The sequence below is a fragment of the Puma concolor genome, chromosome A2 (genome assembly GCF_028749965.1).
Source record: "Puma concolor isolate L17-30 chromosome A2, mPumCon1.1.hap2, whole genome shotgun sequence".
Lineage (NCBI taxonomy): Eukaryota > Metazoa > Chordata > Mammalia > Carnivora > Felidae > Puma > Puma concolor.
In genome coordinates, this window is record NC_141668.1 from 170769937 (window position 1) to 170789007 (window position 19071).

The window sequence follows — 19071 nt, forward strand, 5'->3', positions numbered from 1 at the left end:
GAATGTCCACAGCAGCTTTTGTCCCAATCGTCAGAAACTGAAACTATCCCAGGCATTCAGCAACAGGTGGATGGATGAACAGACTGGAATCCGTTCCTGCCCCAGAGTCCCACTCCACAGGATCAGGGGTCGGCCACTACCAAGTGCAGGAACCTAGCTGCCTCTCAATAAGCCCAAAATAGACAAGAGCATGGCCAGTAGAGTCCACGGATAGAGAACGTTCTGGAACAGGCGAGCCTGGGCACAGCCTGCGTGGTCAGGAGAATGACCCCCAAAGATGTCCACATCCTGATCTCCAGAACCTGGGGCTACGTCGCCTTACGTGGGGCGAGAGGAATCCCACAGAGACGTGGAGCTGACCATCTAGAGATAGGGGTGACCCGGGGCCCAGTGTCCCCACAAGGGCCTCACACGTGGCGCCTTGGGAGGCCAGCAAAGGCAGGAACTATGTGAAGGAGGCCAATCTGAGAAGGCCCCACGCTGTGACATTCTGGAAGAGCCATGATACGGCAACAGTACAAAGATCGCGGCTGGGGGAGAGTGGGGAGAGTGAACAGATGAGCATTTGGGGGAGATTTTTAGGGCACCGACACTGTTCTGCAGGACGCAGTCACCATGGAAACGCAGCATTATACGTTCAGCAAACCCCGCAGAATGCCCGCCACCAAGAGTGAGCCTGAGCGGTAACTGTGGACCACACTGGTGCAGTGCACAGGCCGGCATCCTGCGCCTGAATCCGGCAGGCCTGGTCTCCCCAATCCAGGAGCCCGCTGGGCATCATGCCTCCAGAAAGGAGGAAGGAGGGCCAGATGCCATACCTGAGCCCTGGCTAGGAAGGCAGACCCCACACCAGCGGTGCCAGGAGACCCCGAGGTGGGAGCCCCCCCCAACTCCCCCCCCCCCCCCCCCCCCCGCACACTGTGATCTCCACCCCCAGGTCTCGGAGTAAGGCACTTCAAGAATGGAGCCATGCGTCCTGACCCACGCACACGGGGAAGGCCTGGTGGCTTTCCTGACCTGCACATGCTCAGGGCAGGGGCTCCCGCACCTGCTGCCACCATCACGGGCGCCTCACCCGGAGGGGGGGCGGTGCAGGGGCTGCTGTGGCGAAGGACCACCAGCTGGGTGGCTCCAAACAACGGGCACTTTCGCGCTTGTGTTCCGATGTGCTTCCCGCCCCCTCAGTGGCTCCCGACGTCCCTTGGCTGGGAGCGTGGTCTCCCATCTCCGCCCATCGTCACCAGGCCCCTTCCATGTCTCTGTGTCCCTTCTCTTCTTGTAGGGACACCAGCCGCTGGATGCAGGGCCCACCCAACTCAACCGCATCCCAACCAATTACATCTGCAAAGACCCTCTGTCCAAAGAAGGTCACCTTGTGAGGTCCCAGGTGGACGTGAATTTGGGGAAGACACCAGTCAGCCAGGTGCAGCAGACATTTCCAGGTGGTCTCATTTGACCGTAGAGATATCTCGTGTGCTCCCACCAAGCACGCTTCACTGACTCACTCACTACGGGCCTGTCAAACGGCTGCCGGTCCAGAGATGGAGTGAGGCCCACAAAGTCAACAGTCATGGCCGCACAAAGGAGGGGACGTGGCTCCACCTGGGCGGTGGGGGGGGGGGTTGGAAGGTCAGGAGAGGCTTTGGACAGGGGCTCCAGCTGGGCTGGTGCATTGGGTTCAATCGGGTCCCCCCAAAATCCGCATTCTAGTCCCGACCCCCAGTACCTGTGAATGCACACTTAAGTGGAAATAGGGGATCGGCAGGTGGTGACACTGGGTTAGGGTGGCCCCACATCTGGTGACCGGGGTCTGCGGACGAGAAAGGAGGGACATTTGGGTACCAGGCTGCAGGGGAGACACGCAGGAGAGGCCAGAGCCGTGGCTCGGGAAGCTGGGAGGGGCGCCTCAGGGGAGCAGCCAGAGCCGGGGTCCGGGGGCAGGATGCAGGGGCGGCGGGCAGAGGGCCGGTGGCACCCAAGGCTGGAGAAGCAGACAGAGGACAGAAAACAGAGGGTCTTAGGGGTCATGCCAAGGAGTCCAAAACGTTTCCGGTCGGCTCTGGGGACTGGAGGGACGGCAGCCAGCCAGAAGGGGCCACCGGGCCAGGAGGACCACTGAGTCAGAGTGGCCCACAGAGGCGGTAACCACATTCAGAACGGTGGTCATTGCGGTCACTACACAAACCATCTCCAGAGACCCCACCCTTTTCAACCCATGAGGGAAGCAACTGGAAAATTCTGAGTCACGAGGCCTCTTGGGGGACCACCTGCATGATTTCTGGGACCCCTTGCTCAAGGTGAAAAATTTCAGGATGGTAACAGTGGAACATTCCAGCAAGCCCCACCCGGGTCCGTGCAGGCCACGTCCTCTCTCCCCCTTCCTCCCCCTCCCCCCACCCCATGCCCCACTCGGAAGATGGTTTGTTAGGAACAAGGGCACCTGTGACCCTCCCCACACCCGAGAAATGCAGGGAGACGTTCGGTGACCTCGAGTTCTACACCACAAAACCTCTGCTCGAGAGATGGCGTAAACTTCCAAAAACCAACAAACAAAAACCCCGTGTCCCTGTCAAATGCAACTGACTGCATTTCATTTATGAAATCAAGAGGCGAATCTTTCACTCGGATCGCGTTTCCAAGATGCCGGAGACACAGCGGCCTCATCAGGGCGGCCGTCCAGTGTGCTTGGGGTTGTCCTCTGAGCTTCCGAGCACAAAGCACCCAGCAGTGCAGGGTGGGGGTGTGGATGCAGGGCAGAGAACACGGAACTGGGACGCCCCATCTGCGTCCATCCCCAAAACTGACCTCAGCGCCTCTTCTGGGCCTTTATGCTCTTCTCCAAGAGAAGGTGTGAGCGGGAGGCCTGGGCGAGACTCGAAGACCCACCAGCGCTTTGCAAATAGCGATCGTGTTGTTTCTCCTACAGTTTCTTCACCCTGTTTTGGTGTTTCTTCTTTGAAATGCATTTTGAGACCGTCCGTCCGCAGGGGGTTCTTTGTGGTGAAAAGAGGCCCCGGGCACAACCAAGATGAAACTCTCCGCCCTGTGACAAAAGCATCAAAATATGGGAAGGTAGAAGGGCTGGGGATACTCACAAGGCTGCTCCTAACACTGTTTCCTTTCCGTGCCTTCCGGTTCCTGGCTCTGCAGAAGGCCACGCCACCCAGGGTCGGCCGGGCTCCTTCAGGAGGCCTACTGGACAGGACTTTGGGGATCAATAAGTATGGGAGAGACAAGGAGGGGGCCGCCCAGAAAGCTCCGGAGCCCCGCCCACCTCTCTCGTTGGGCCCATATGCGGGTTTTTCCCCCTCCATTGTGACCTGCCACGGCACAGGCTGCCTGCAGGTTGCTGTGACCTTGGTCGGGGCGGCCCTGCAGCCCAAGCAATCCCTGAAGGCGCTGGTGCAGAAGGGCGGCAGCTGCCCGCCCCACTGGGAGCCGGGACGACTGGTCTCTCCTTGAAGGGATGTGGACAGCACAGCTCCACACCCACCAGCCGTGTCGACCTTGACCCTCTGTGTTTAATTCATTCTTCTCTGTACATGGCAGACCCCACTACAGAGAAGCCCCTGGAAACAGGCCGACAAGCCAGAGGAGAATAAGCACCACCAGGGAGCACTCATGATCACCGGAAAGCGTGTAGCCGCACCGGGGAAAGGGCAGGCGGACGTTCATGAGGTGTGGTGCTAAAGCCATGCGCCGACTTCAATCCTGACTGTGGGGACTTGCGCCTTCGCTCCTCCCAAAGCCTGGGGCCCTGCGGTCCCCTCCCCTCCCGGCTGGCCCTAGAGGTTCCCAGGAAGCCCCCGCGGGCGGGCAGCGTCCCTCCCGCAGAGATCCAGCGACACGAGGGGGAACCCCACGTGAGGGGCCTCCAGGCCGCAGCAAGGGCTCGGGGATGGGGGTTGGGGGCTCCCCCCGGGCGACCGCATCAGGCTCCGCCCTTTGTGCAGCACGCGTGTGGCCGGTCTGCGGAACCCGGCGCAGGGTTGACAGTGGAAAGAGTGACGTGAGGCCTCGCTGGCGAGCCGGCCCCAAGAATGTGGCACTCTTTCTGGCCAAAATGTATCACTCTGGGAAGAACTCCAAGCCCAAGGTTGAGAGGAATCTTTCCTGCGCTCAGAACCCGGTCTGGCCGCCCACACGGAAGCCAAACAGGGTCCAAACGGGGTCAGGTGCAGACCGGGCCAGCCAGCAGGGGTCCAGGGGCTCCATCCCGGCTCTGCCCCTCACTAGCCCTCGGAGCTCATGCAGGGACCACACCCCTCCCGTTCCTTCCGTTTCCGTGGGGGGTCTCGGTGATGTCTCCTCACTCCGCTCCTCTATGACCAGGAAAACGAGAACATTCAGGAAAAGCCCCGCTTTCTACTGACAGGTGATTTACCTGCCTCCAACCTATTCCCTGCACATCAAGAGAATCGAGAGAGGTTCTGAGTTTGGCAAACGCTCGGGTCCCCATCCTCGAAGTCATGCGGGCCTGTCTCTGGAGAGGAAAGATTCTCAGACCAGGACAGTCTGGGCTCGAGCATGGGGTCAGAGCCTACCGTCCCCATCCCGGGGAATGGGGGAGCATACTGGCTTCCGGGCAAAACAAAGCCCAAGCCGGGCCCTTAGTCCCAGCCCCCACTGGGAAAAAGTAGCAGAAGCCGCCCTCCTCCCCACACTGCTGCTGTCCTGTCTGTCTGACAACCTCATCCTGGCCACCTTTGGAGCAGAGGGAGGGAGGAAGTGCCCTTCATGTCTGGTCGCTTTCCTGGCCAGCACACTTTGAAACATACTGTCCGTGGGTTCCTGGAGGCTCCGTTTTCGGAAGACAGCTTCTCAGATGCCCAAGGCAGTGGACGTGGGCCAGGCCTGGGGAGCCTGCAGTCTTCCCTGGAGCGTTTCCGGAGGCCGGGAACCAGGGGACGCCTCAGCACCGGACCTGCACGGAGGCACAAGGTGAAATGGAAAAGCAACAGGCAGGACAGGTTCCACCACCGAGGTAGCTGGGGGACTTCCAGCAACTTCCGCCTCTGCACCCAGCTTCCTCCTCTGGAGAAAGAGGACAATTAGTGGCACCGAGGTGGTCGAGGTGGTCGTGAAGATAGTTAATAGGCACAAAGGACATGATAAGCGTTGGAAAAGTAAAGCTGGCTGTGACGCTCTCAACTTTCAACGGCCTGTGGTGCAAATAAGTGACCACTGTCCCTTCTGACTCCTGCAAGCATTTCCTGCTAACTGCTGACCCCACGTTTACTATCTGTTCACGGCCTTATCTCCCCAGTCAGACCATCCTGTCTGGGGGACACGCAACGGGCTCACAGAAATAAACTGGCGGAAAAAATAAAAAATACATGTAAAGACAGCGTTGTCCACTGTCCTGGGGGCTGTGATCCAAGGCGACGCAAGGGGCATATAGGGTCCCAGAAGGCAGGTCCCTGCACGGTGGGGCTGGGGAGACGGAGGGGGTGCCTGTGGTCCGGTGTGTGTCGGGGGCAGTGTGTGTGTGTGTGTGTAGGAGCTGGAGGGGGGGGGGGTGGTACTGGTGTTGGAGCTGAGGACAATACCCTGGGGGTGGGGACAGTTGGGGATAGTGTCCAGGAGATGGTGTGGGAGATGGGGGACAGTGTCCCAGGGGACCTTGGTTCTGGGGTGGGAAGCTGGTATCCCGGGGGGACGTGTCCAGGGTGGGGGGGATGGTGTCCTGGGGGCTGGTATTGGGGGTGGGGCAGGCGAGGGGGCAACTGTGTGGGCGGGGGTTGAGGGGTCGTGTCCCCGAAGTACCCCGTGCCCCAGGGTGGGGATTCGGTGTCCCACCATGGGGGAACGGTGCCTGGGCAGGAAAGGGTGGTGGGGAGGGATGGTGTGGGGGGGGGAGGGGGACCCAGTACGCCAGGGTGGGGGTCCAGTGTCCGGGGGTAGAGGACGGTCTCCCAGGAGGGCAGTGTCAGGGAGTGGGGATGGGGTGGGGGGGGAGGGCAGTGTCAGGGAGTGGGGATGGGGTGGGGGGGAGGGCCGGTGTCCCGGAGGGCTGGTGTCCCAGGGTGGGGGTCCGGGGTCCGGTGTCCAGGGTCGGGGCTGGTGACCCGGGACGAGGGGTGTGAGGGAAGGAGGGAGGGGGCGGTGTCCCAGGATGGGGTCGCCGGTGGAGGAACGGGTTCCGGGGGCCTCGGGAGCCAGTGAGCGAGCGGAGCCGCCTTCCAGCGTCTCGAACCCCCGAAGCCCCCCGGGGAACAGAATGCACCCCCTTCTCTGGGCCTCGCGTCCACCGCCGCCCGGCAGGCAGCAGGAGGAACGGAAGCAGGTGGCCGCCCTCCGAGGTCTCCCCGGAACCTGCCCCCTGACCCCACGCCTCCAGGCTCTTCTGGAGGCTGCGCACGAGGCGCGGGGAGAGGCGGGCCCTCCAAGGCGGCCTCCGATTGGCTGAACTTGCCGGCGACGGGGGCAGTGTTCACAAGTGCAGTCCGAGGGGCGGAGCCTCCAGCCCGGGGCCCGCCCACCCCCGAGGCAAGAAAAGGCAGTAAGAAGCCCCGCCCCCCCCGGCTGTGAGTGGGCACGTGGGTGCAGAGCCCTTCTCTACTCCAGAGCCTGGGTGATCTTAACACACATTTCGGCTTGTCACTTCCGATTAAATCTTTCCATGATTAATTACAGCTTGTGGCCTAGTCACACACAGGAGTCCTATACAGCTCTTTCTTTCTTGTTTTTTTCAGTGCAAGTATGACTCAACTATTAAATGAGACGTATTATTACATGAGACATATTTATACTAAAAAGTTACTTATTGTTTATCTAAAACCCAAATGTAACTGGGTATCTGGCATTCTATCTGGCAACCCTATTTATAAGAATTTGTTCATCATTGTGACCACCTGATCAGTGGGGCCACGGACCCCAGACTGTGAGCTCCAGGAGGGCAGGCACCTGTCAGTGTTCCCTGCTGCCCCGTCCCAAGCAGGGTCTGGCCAAAGGAGCTGCCTGTGGTAGGCTGAATAATGGTCCCCACAAAGATATCCACATCCTGATATCTGGAACCTGCGTATCTTACAAATTTTGCTGATGGGACTAAATTCAAGATCTTGAGATGGGGAGAATACCCTGGATGGGGCGGGGCGGGGGGGGGGGGGCGCTGGCAGGGAAGGGAGGCACGGCAATGGCATCACAAGGTTTCTGATAAGAGGGAGGCAGGGGGGGCGCCTGGATGGCTCAGCCGGTTGAGCATCTGACTTCAGCTCAGGTCATGATCTCGAGGTTCATGAGTCCAGGCCCCACACTGGGTTCACGGCTGCCAGCGCAGAACCCTCTTCAGATCCTCTGTCCCCCCTCTCTCTGGCCGTCCCCTGCTTGTGCTCTCTCTCTAAAATAAATAAACACTTAAAAAATCATGAGGGAGGCAGGAGGGTCAGAGTGGAGGAGAGAAGTAAGGTGACGCTAGAAGGCACAGGAACGGGCATGTGAGGCAGGACCACGAACCAAGGGATGGGAGGGCGCTTCTAGAAACTGGACAAGGTAGGGATGTGGATTCTCCCCTGGAGCCTGCAGAAGGAACACAGTCTTGCAGAAACCTTGAGCCCAATAAGACCGATTTCTGACTTCTGACCTCCGGAACTGTAAGAGAACAAATCTCTTCTCTTTAAGCCACTACATTTGTGGTGACTTATTACAGCAGCCATAGGAAATTCACTCAGTGCCCAACAAATATTTGCTGAATGAGCAAAAGAACGTCTGAAAGAATGCAAAAGGCAGCTATGGAATACGGTGTGGGTCAGAGCCAGGAGACCACACTGGCCTCCCGTGTGTCACCAGTCATGAGACCCTTGGCCATGAGATCATTCCAGAGCCTTGGTTTCTTCTTCATCTGTAGCATGGGGTCCCTCCTGCCAGCCTCAAGGACTGTGAGGGGTCAGGAGGTGACTGGACAGTGGTCACAGGGTGTGTGTGGAGCCAGCTAGAACCGCGACCTTCCCTCTCATCTCCAGCCAGACTCCAGCCATCACAGTGTCCTTTCCGGAGCCACCTGCTCCGTCACCTGCCAGGACCTCCTCTAAGAACTTTCGTGTATTCACATTCATGTTTACAATGACTCCATTTCAATAATTACCGCGGGTTCCTGAAGGTGGCAGCTGAGGCAAGGGGAGATGAAGTCAATACCCCAAGGTTACCCAGCTGTTCAGTTGTAAAGTGTGGATGGACTGAAACCGTCAGGGAACGAGCCTAAGGTGTGGCCCACTCCTGCGTCCTCTCTGTGCCTCAGTCCACCGTCACCAAGCCGACCTTCCTCTCGGGGACATGGGAGCCCCCGCGTGCAAAGGGTGTGGCGGTCAAGACTGGTTCTCAGCAGAGTAGACCTGTCACACCCTGAAAGGAGGTGAGAGGTCAGAGACTGGGGAGCCCCACCTTGCCCTGGAGATGGAATTCATCTGTGGGATGTCATGGATTCCTGGAGGCCAGAATGTCTGGCTCACCTGGCGTGGGGGAACGCCCTTGAGACCTCCCTCTCCCTCACCCCAACCAGGAAATATGGGGGTCTCCCCGCTCCAGGTCTCCAGGGGGCTGTGTGTCCTCGTCTGCCCTTTGCGACCGACCGAGGCAAGCCTTGGGTCAGCAGGGAGGAGGGGGGAGGAAGGAGAGGAGGGGGAGGAGGCCCAGAAGAAGGAGAGGCGGGTGGCCAGCCTGGGTGGAGGAATCCCCAAACCAGCTAAAAATAGCCAGGGAAATTATTCCAACACCTTCCCAAAATAGAAAACAACCTCCCCGCCCAACAAAAGGCTCGGGCAGCTGGGGGGGGGGGGGCAGGGAGAGGGGGCGGTGATGAAGAAAGCTGGCCTCGGGCAACCCCTCCCCATGCCCAAGACTTGCTAACCCCCTCAGGCTCTATCTGCCCAGCTGCCCTCCCCAGGGGCTGGCTGTGCGCTCACCCCGGGATCCGGACGGCGGGCACGCCCAGGAGGGGTGGGGACCCTGGAAAGTGGATCCCGACACCCCCCCACCCGCCGCCAGGGCCCAAGGGCCGCTGACCGGGGGAACTGGGAGGGCCCGCCACCCAGGCTAAAAATAGCCAGCATCTCCGCCCAAGCTATTTTTAGTCCCTTCCCCGAGGCCTCAGCACAAAGGCAGCCACCGATGGGCACACCCCGCCGGGCAGCCCGGGCGCCTCTGGCCACCGCAGCGGCCGGAGTTGGGGGCAGACCCACAGTGCGGACAGATGTGGCTTGAGCGCCCGACCTGCCGGCTGGCGCCAGGGCGCCCCCAAGCCCTCCGTGAGCCCTCCTGCTGCCGAAGAGCGAGGGAGACACGCGGGCAGGGGGTCTGGGCCCCAGAAGGCGCCGGGCCTGCCCTCTCTCTGGATCGGGGAAGAGTGTGTGTGTGTGGGGGGGGGTCTCGGATCCCCGAAATGACAACCGGGCAACGGGCAGCCGCTGCCTCAGTGTCCGCATCTGTGAAACGGGAGCCAGCGGCGCACAGCGCGCGGCCTCGGCCAGGCGGGGCCGCCGGGCCCGGGTGCCTTCCGTTCCTCCGGTCCCGCTCCCGCCCGGGCGGCTCCAGAGACGCAGGGGCTGATGTCATCCCAGCCCAGTCCGGCCTCCGGCGCCGCCGTCATGGGCGTTACTGCGCCAGGGAATCCCGGCCCCCGCGCGGGGCCCCCGTGGAAACCCGTGACGCCAGCGCCGCCGCCGCCGCCGCAGGTCTTCCGGCCGGCGCCCGGGCGGGGCGGGGCCGGGGCGGGGCGTGCTCCCGCGCGGCGCCCCACCCCCACGCGTCCCAGGGCGCGCATGCACGCTGCACCAAGCCCGCGCGCGCCCTCGCAGGCCCGGGGTGTGTAGGCCTGCGCGGGTGGTGGGGGCGAGCGAGCGCGTGCGTGCTCCGAAACCCCCGGACGCGGTCCCGCGTGGAAGGCACGTGGGCAGGCGTGCCCGGCCCTGGCCGGCTCTACGGAGGGGGTGGGAACGCAGGCCTGAGGCTCCAGGGCCTGTCCGGGATGTGTGGGGTGGAGGAGGGGAGCGGGGGCACCCAGCCCGGACACACATACACACGCGCACACTCACACACTCCCCGCCGGGCTCCCTGGCCTGTGGGTGTGGGGCCGCAGCGATGACTCCGAGCCTGTTCACTGTCTCCCCGCCAGTCTGGGAGCTAATTACTGTCAGGACGAGACGGGTTGGCTGGAAAGATGAACAAATCGCAGTGTGTCTGCAGCACGTCTGGGTCTGCAGGCCCACCAGCGTCTGTTCCCAGGGTGTGGGGCATGACAGCCGTGCCGCTGTGCGTGCAGGGGGCGCCTTGGGCATTTGCTTGGGTCCTGCAGGGCCTGGGCTGGGTGATGGACGCAGCAGCCATCCTGCCTGCTGGGGGTGTGTGTGCGTGCGTGAGAGAGAGACAGATCTGTGGGAGCGTCTAGTCTCCTTGTATATAAAATGGATCTAATGATAGCACTTAGCTCCTAGATTATGAGGAATAAATGAATTCATGAACATGAAGTGTGTACTCCTCATGGGGCCCAGGAATCCCTCCCCTAAGTGTTTTCCAAGAGAAATGAAAACTTAGGTCCACACCACGACCCCGAGGTGAATGTTCATAGCAGCTTTACTCTTAATTACCAGAAACTGCAAACTACCCAGCTCCGCATCCCTGGAAAACCCATCCTGACTGGAACAGTCAGCAATACAGACCTTGACAAGCCTGGGGGGGGGGGGGGGGGTGGGGAGGGAGGGAAGCAGACACAGGAGGCCACACAGTGTGCGTCCGTCCACGAATGTGAAGCGACCGGAACAGGCTCATCCACAGACAGAAAGGGTGTTAGAGGCTGTCAGGGGCTGGGGTGGAGGTGGCGCTAATGGAGACAGAATTTCTTTTCGGGGTGAGAAAAATATTTTGCAATTAGGTAGAGGTGATGGCTGCACAAGTCTGTGAAAACACTAAAAAACTTCAAAGGGGTGAATTTTGTGGTATGTGAATTACATTTTTTTAAAACACAGTGGGTTTTTTTTTCCCCATATTTATTTTGAGAGAGAGAGCACTCAAGCAGGAGAGAAGCAGAGAGAGAGGGAGAGAGAGAATCCCAAGCGGGCTCCGAGCTGTCGGCAGAGCACCTGATGCGGGGCTCGAACTCACAAACCGTGAGGTCATGACCTGAGCCAAAATCAAGAGTCCGATGCCCAACGGACTGAGCCACCCAGGAGCCCCTACACCTTTTTCTTTTCTTTTTTTTTTAAACTTTTTTTAATGTTTATTTATTTTTGAGAAGAGAGAGACAGAGCACGAGTGGGGGAGGGGCAGAGAGAAAGGGAGACACAGAATCTGAAACAGGCTCCAGGCCCCGAGCTGTCAGCCCAGAGCCCAATGCGGGGTTGGAATTCACGGACCCGCGAGATCATGACCTGAGCCAAAATCAAGAGTCGGGTGCCCAGCCAACTGAGCCACCCCGGAGCCCCTACACCTTTTTCTTAAAGGAACAAACTGCTTCCACGTGCGACAAGGATGCCTGTCAAACAGCAGTTTAAGGGACAGACTCAGAAGGCTAGACACTGGGTGATCCTATTTTCATATCCTGGAAAAGGCCAAACTGTAGAGCCGATCCTCGCTTGCAGGGACCGGTAATGGGGGGAGTGGGCTGACCAGGGGCAGCGAGGGACTTCCGGGATGACGGACCTTCTCTACGTCTTGAGTTCGTCGGGACTTAGGGGATCGTGCACCTAAAAAGTATGACTTTACCATCTGTGAATTAGACCTCGGTGAGCATAGCTTTACAAAATAAATGCGAGGTGTTTAGAAAAATGCCTGAGATGCAGTAAACAGACCACAGACCACAGGGTGTACCTATGCACAAGCACATGTCTGTGCACGCGGGCACCCACAAAAATATGCACACAGACACGCACCTACGTGAATACGCACAGTTATGCACACAGAACACACGAACACGGACAGCTCTACACACACGCAAATATATGCGCGTGCGCAAACGCATGTCCCCTACGCATACGTGCACACGCTCCGGGCACACATGGACGCGCACGCTCGCAGGCAGGGCAGCGGCCCCGGGAGCCCTGTCGGAAGGCTGGGAAGAGCCAGCTCGCGGCTGCGCGGCCCAGACTGGGTCTCCGTCAGCTGTGTGTGGGTGTTTCTAGGCCTCCCGCCTCTCGGTCTGTCTCCGGGATGCAGACAGCAGCCCGCCCCGCCCCCGCAGGCCTCCGCCTCCCAGTACTGTGTGTCCCCCACCTTCCTGACCCCACCCCAGCAGGCAGCCTAGGACGGAGGACCAGGAGCGTCTGCTTCTCACGGTCTGCCCCTCTCCTCTCCAGCTCCGCAGGAGCGCCCTCCCCTCTCTGGACCTCAGTTTCCCCGGCTGTAAAATGGAAGGATGGTTCCTGGGAATATCCAGGAGCCGCTGTGCAAGTCTCCCAAACTACACAGCCTCTGATCCTGCCAACTCTGGCTGCGTGTTTTCTGGAACCTTCTGCAGACAACAGCCTAAGCCCTGAGGATAGACGCTCAGATGGTGGAGATTGCAGGCTGAGGGACCACCCGATAAGAGATGTTTGGGGAGTGGGGTGTGAGGTCACCGTGGCCTGAGGGACCCTCCGAACCAAAGTGTGGACAGCGAGTGGCTTCAGGCAGGGAGGTCAGGAACCGGGGTGGCCGGGATGGATGGCACAGGCCGACTGTAGGGAGAAAGGAGTGATGATCACGTGCGCAACGATGCGTGCACAGCCAGGAGGGCGGCGTGCGCCCCTGGCTCTGGTTTCTGCCGCAAACGGACCAAGCGGACTCCCCTTTCCTGCCCAGTGTGTCTGGGACCCACAGGTATGCGCAGGCGTGAGCCTGTTTTCATCCCTGAGAATATGTGTCTAGAATGCGGGTCTCAGGATCTCTGTGTTGTTCCTGGATGCACAAGGCCCAGTGCATGTAGACACTCAGTACATAGTTGCAAAATGATGTGTCCCTTCATTCATGTGCTCACTCCACAAATATTTATAGAGCGCCAACCAACTGTCAGGTGCTAGGGCAGAGCAGTGAGCAAAACAGACAAATATCTCTGTCCTGTGGAGCCGAGGGTGGCTATGGGTCCACAGGGCCACTCATGCTCTGCGTGCGGGACACAAGTGCAGGCGCCTAGGGAGGCACAGCCACACGTTTGCATACGGGGCAGAATTAGCACCCGCATGGTCCACATGCATGCACACAGGGGTGTGTGCACAGGTCCACCGGTGGCTCCTGTGCGGGCATGTGCAGTCTGGGGCCCGGCCCCTCCCTGGCATTGCCTGCCTGCCCTGCCCATCTGCCGAGAGTGCCCGGGGCGGGGTGGGGCCGGGCGGGCCGGAAACCTCTCCCAGCTGCTGTGCCCAGTTTCAGGGAAGCCACCCGCTGGCATCCTGCCACGGACGGAGCCCGCCTGCCCTTGCACCTGCCCCCTGGGCTTCCAGGAAGGTCCCCAGTTGGCCCTGCCTCCAACCCTGCATGACTGAGTCCTCTGCGCCCAGCCACACAATGCAGGGGAGGGTGTCCAACCCACTTCCTCCCACACGGTCGGAGCCAGAAGAGACTGAGAGCAAAGTCTCTCCAGATGGGGTAAACTGAAGCATACATACACTAAGGACCATTGGAGAGAGTCCCAGCTCTCAGGTGGGGGGCCCGAATGCCGCTCCCACCCTCAATCCGCTGGTGCAGGGGGTCTGCAGAGTGAGCACGTGAACTTGGAAAACGTTGCACTACCCTGATGGCCGCACGGGGTGCATCAGAACGCCGGTGTGCATGCATTAGAGTTTTTACTCACACGTGGACGCCTGCACAGATGACGGTGTTTGAAAACTGGGGGCCTTCTTCACCAAGGGACATTCGTGAGCAGGTCTGTGCCTGAGTACAGTGGGTTCAGGCGCACTCCGGTGCCACACACACCGGGTGTGCGCACACACGAGGATATCTGCTCGCTGTGGGTGTTTGTAGGAGGGCGGGGGTCTGCACACATGGGGGTTTTCACACGCGAGCTGGACGGCGCGCAGTGCGTCTTGCACGCAGTAGGTCTTGCGTGCGGCGGAAGGCTGCACATGCGCGTTTGCATGCACACGGTATAGGCATGCACACGTTGAGGCAGCGGCCGGCGCACAGTAGGCTGTGCGCACAGTAGGCCGGGCGCACCGTCAGCAGCGCAGCCCGTGCCGCTGAGCACGCACCGGGTCCCCGCGCCGCCACCGCCCGGCCTGCCCACCCCCGCGCCCCGCCGGGCAGGTCAGGCGGCTCCGGCGGGGCGTGGGGCGGCCAGCGGGGCAGGGAGGCTATTCCGGGCGCTGGCGCGGTGCCCGGGCCCTGCGCGCCAGGCCGCCCGGGGAAGGCGCCGCTCACAAAAGGAGGGTCTGTGCAGACGCCCCGCCCTCGGCCCGGCCGCCCGCCGCCAGGGGCTGGGGGAGGGAGACGCCGCCGGGACCGCCGCCGGCGCAGACTCCCCCCTCCCCACCCCGGGCGGCCGCAGACACCGCGCCTGGCGGGCACCAGCGGGAGGCTGGCACCGCCGGGCGCGGGAGGGGGTCGGCGGCAAGCGCGGGGGCTCCCGTGCGCACCGGCAGCGCGCCCAGGGCGCACACGAGGGGGCTCTGGAGAGGGTCGGGGGCCCCGCCGTGGGGAAACTAGGGGCACAGGCCCCTGCACTTCGCCCACTCGGGGATTTCTCTGGCTCTCGCACACCCGCCTCTGTGTCCAATTATCCGATTTTAAGTACCGAGGAAGCCGGGACTCCTGCCTGAGCGGTCGGGAGGGGCGTCTGGGGCCGGGGTCTGCGCCCCTCTCCACCCTCAGAGCGTCTGGCGAGAGGGTGGGGTGGAGGGAAGGCGCGGTCCGGGTTCTCCAGGCCGAGCGTTTTGCGAAGCGCTTCCGCGCATTATCTGGTTTCACCCTCTGCCACGTGGGAGGGCGATTAGACTTTCCCTTGTGTGGACGGGGAAACTGAGTCACGCTCTCTGGGCGCCGCGCGGGTAGCTAGTAAGCCGCCGAGAGCCGAATCGAATCCAAAGCTGTGCGGCTTTCGAATCCAAAGCTGTGTGCCCTCTCCTCCTGACTCCCCCAGCAGCCACCCAAGACGAATTTATGGTGCGCCTGCTGTGTACGCCGCGGCACAATCGTCGCTCCACGCGTGCGCGCAAGTGATCGCAGGCTCACGCTCCGACTGGTGTATGCGCGCGCGTGGGGCGGGAGCGGCCCCGCGTGCACGACGGTCTTCGGCCGGGCCTCCGCCGCCCGGAGACGCCCCTCATCCCACCCCGCCCCAACCCCAGAGCCTGGGAACCTCCGGCGCCCGGGAGGAGGGGGTAGGGTGGGAACTAGGAGCACGAACAATGCAGGGAAGGGGCAGGGAGGGGCTTCTCCAGATGGAGCTTCTGTGTGTCTGTAAGTGTGTCTGCCGTGCGTCCTTGGGGGAGGGGGTGGCTTGCGGGCTGTGCTGCAGGCCGGGCGGCTCGGGGTCTCCGGAGGCGCTCGCCGGGCACCGTGGGTCCCTGGCAGACGCGTCCGTCCCCACCCTGGGCTGGCGGCAGGCGGGTCTCTCCCTCGCCGCGCAGTCCCAGGGCCGTCATTCCCAGACTTTCCCCTTCCAGCAGAGAAAGCCACGCTCTGGGATCGCCTCCCCACCCGCGCGTGCGCTCCGCCGCAAGTCCGGCGCTCCCGCGACCCTGAAAGATCCAGCAGTGAGGCCACGCCCCCTGCCTGGGAACCAGGGTCAGGAGGGAACAGAACCGCCGGCTGAGGCGCCAGGCAGGGCACCCCCGGGGCGGCGCCGGGGGTGGGGGTCGGGGGGGGGGGGCGTGGGGCTGGGAAATGCTTCCAGAGGGAAGGGAGAAGGTGAGGCAGGAATGGGACAGGCCGGAGTCCTGCCCAGACACCCGGGAGGAAGGAGGGAAGAAGTATTTCGGAAGCTGGGAAGGCCCTAGCTTCTTTCTACTACTTTTCTAGAGGAGAGGATGTCATGTCCCGAAAAACGTGCGTGCGCCGCCCCCCCCCCGTCATCTTACGCGTGGAGGGGGCCACAGGTGACCTGGGCCCACCAGCTGCCCCGCACCTTGCTGTGGGAGAACCAGCCCACAGAGATGCTTCTCAACACCCACGGCCTTTCCCTAGGGCAGGGCCATACCTGAACCCCCTGGGGGAGGCAGGAAGGACCAGGAGTGATGCCCCAGGAACAGCCTGAGAACACGTCTGGCGGATAAATAAAGAACGGCCCTACTCCCTCCCTCGCCCCGGGTGGGTGTTCTTATTCATTCCCTACGTATTCATTGGACCCCTGCCGGGAAACGGAGAGAGGAGAGCCAGCTCGAGAGAGACACGTGTATGCACGTGCACACATCTGTTGACCGTGAGGCTGGGCTCTCAAGTGTCTGCATGTGTGGCGGGGGGGGGGGGGGGGGGGGGGGGACACGTTCGGGTATCGCTGTTTGTGGGTGTTATGGGGTGAATCGTGTCCGCTCACAAGATGCTGGAGTCCTGCTTCCTGGTACCTGGGACCTTATTTGGAAATAGGCTTTTTGCAGATGATAAAAGATGAGGTCATGAAGGCAGGCCCTAATCCGAATCGGCTGGTGTCCTTATGAGAAGGTGTAATTTGGACAGAGAGATGCACTTCCATGGGAGACAACGTGGAGAACACGTCCCAAGCCCGGGAACACCTGAGGCCAGTAGAGAGAGGCCTGGAAAGATCCTCCCTCAGAGCCACAGAAAGACACCTTCGTCTCACATTTCTGGCCTCCAGAACCAGACGCCAACATATTTCTGTTGTTGAAGCACCCCCCCCACCCCCCACCCCCGCCTCACTTTGTTACACCAGCCCCAGGACACGCATACAGTGGGCGGAGCATGCAGTTAAGAACAGTGGTGTGTGTGTGTGTGTGTGTGTGTGTGTGTGTCCATGCCTGTTTGCAAGACTGAGTGTCTGGGTACATGCTGTTCATATGTGCAGGCACAGGTGTGCATGTGTGCATACAGGTGGCCATCCATGGCCTCTGGCCTCTGGCCACAGCCACATCTGTTCCTTTGTGCCCTGGTGGGTTACCTGTCAGGGTCAGGCGGAGCCACGTAGCTCCCGGGTGGGGAGGGGAGGGAAGGGTCTGGGTACAATCACGAGACCCAGTTCAGGGGTTCCGGGAGCCCAGGGCTCACTCCAGAGACGAAGAATCCTGTAAACAGCCGCACACCAACTCACATAATAGTAGCTAACTCTTCTGGAAGGCTTCCCACTGTTCTAAATGCCTTACATATTTTAACTAACTGGATGCTCACACCAGCCCCAAGAGATGGGCACTCCTATTAGTATCCCCATTGCACAGATAAGGAAACTGAGCCCAAGGAGGTGAAGCAACTTGCCTAAGGGCACACAGCCGGCCGCCTCCGCGGGGCCGGGTCGCAGCCTCTCTGCACTGGGTGGTGTCACCGTAGCTGGTCAGGACCTAGCACCTGGCAGGCCTGCGTGTGTCCCTTAGGGACTAAACAGCATGTCCTGGAGAAGAAGGTCGTCATCCGCGGGTCAATGTCTGTCCACAGCTCGGGATTCGGACCTCTTTGTGCCCAAGCGTTGGTGAAATGCCAGGGGGGGCCCAGGCTGGGAGGGACCACGAGGAACCTGGGGGTGAGGAGACAGACCCTTCCCCAGCCTTCTTGCAGCAGGAGCTAACACAGGAGGCAGACAAGAAGCAAATGGTGGCAGGATTAAGTCTGTCCTTACAAACAGGCAGGTGCTGGAACCTGGAGGGGGGAGGGGGGAGACGGAGCTGGAGACGCTCTCAAGGTTCCTGTCTGGAGAGCTTCCCCAGGGAGGGGGCATCCGACAGGAGAACAAAAGGGCAGAGCTCAGACAGGGGCGTCCGGCCCGGGGTGCGAGGCGTGTGCCAACGTCAGCCGTGTGTGAGACTCTGCGTGCCCTCCCGTGTGTTCTCGTCCGCATGGAAGGGTGCTGGTGTGCACACAGCAGCCAGGTTCAGACTTTGGTCGTGACGCACACCACAACACGGATTAGCGTCCAAGCCTCCGAGCATCACGTGAGGGTGAGAAGCCATCTGGTGTCTCATCCCATTTCTGTCAAGAGCCCCCAACAAGGCAAAGCCACACAGGCCGGCCACGGATTCATGGGTGCCAGGAGCTGGGCAAGCAGATGGGGAGTGGCCGCTAACAGGGCTTCTTTTAGGGTGTTCCGGAATGTTCTGGAATGTTCATGGAATGTTCTGGAACTAGGTAGTGGTGATAATTGCACAACTCTGTAGAGTATGCTAAAAACCACTAAATAAGACTGTGAAGGGGTAAGTTTTATGGTATGTAACTTCTATCTCAATTATATATAAATACAAATGTAAATATAAATATAAATGGGTATAAGATCCTAACTGAATCACACAGGCCTTCGCTTGGTCCCTGAATGCGCCCCTGTCCAGCTGTGTGACCTTGGGCAAGTGGCTGCACGTCTCTGAGCCCTTGTGCCCCCCCCCCCTCCTTTTGTAGAAAGCAGAGCATGATGTTAGCTACCTTGCAGAGTTGTTTCGAGGCCGAGCAGAGATAACAGGGCAGAAAAGCCGCCTTGGGCAACAGCAGCTGTTATTATATCACTGTTCTCCCCACGGCTGCCCCGTTCGGCTGTCCTTGTCCTGGACCCCGGCTGGTCCCCAAGTCCAGGGACATGTTATGTGCTTCAATGACATGCTCACAAGGCCGTCTTCCTTTCCCCGGGGCACGGAGGCTTCAGGAAGTAGCTAGAATCCTACCGACTGTTGAGGCCTGGGGGCGGAGATCACATCTGTATTTACACACCTGTCGACACACATGTAACTGTGTGCCCACGTCCATTTTGGCGGGTGTGTGTTCACACGCAGACATAGCTCGGGGGAGGCTACGCGTCTACTCCACAGACATGGAAAGGAAGCCCAGAGGAGCGGAGCCACCTGCCCGAGGGGGTGGGGAGAAGCTGGGGTTCCAGGCCCCCGCCCAGGGGTGCCCGGGGGGAGTGGGTGACAGCGTGTGTGAGGCGTAGGGAGCTGGGTGTGCGCTTGTGTGGTGTGTGTCTCAGGCCCGCGGGTGTAGACACGGGCGGAGGGGAGCGCAGGTCCCCTGAGGTGAGCCTGC

General features: G+C 60.8%; 1 long non-coding RNA gene across 1 annotated transcript; it reads right to left on the minus strand.

The window, feature by feature from the left end:
• Positions 1-933: 933 nt before the first annotated feature.
• On the minus strand, positions 934-5492 carry LOC112852682 (uncharacterized). Its single transcript, XR_015248599.1, has 4 exons — positions 4779-5492; positions 2806-3043; positions 1727-1810; positions 934-1602 (listed from the first exon to the last, which is right to left on the minus strand). It is a non-coding gene; the product is annotated as an uncharacterized LOC112852682 (long non-coding RNA).
• Between the last annotated feature and the right edge of the window lie 13579 nt (positions 5493-19071).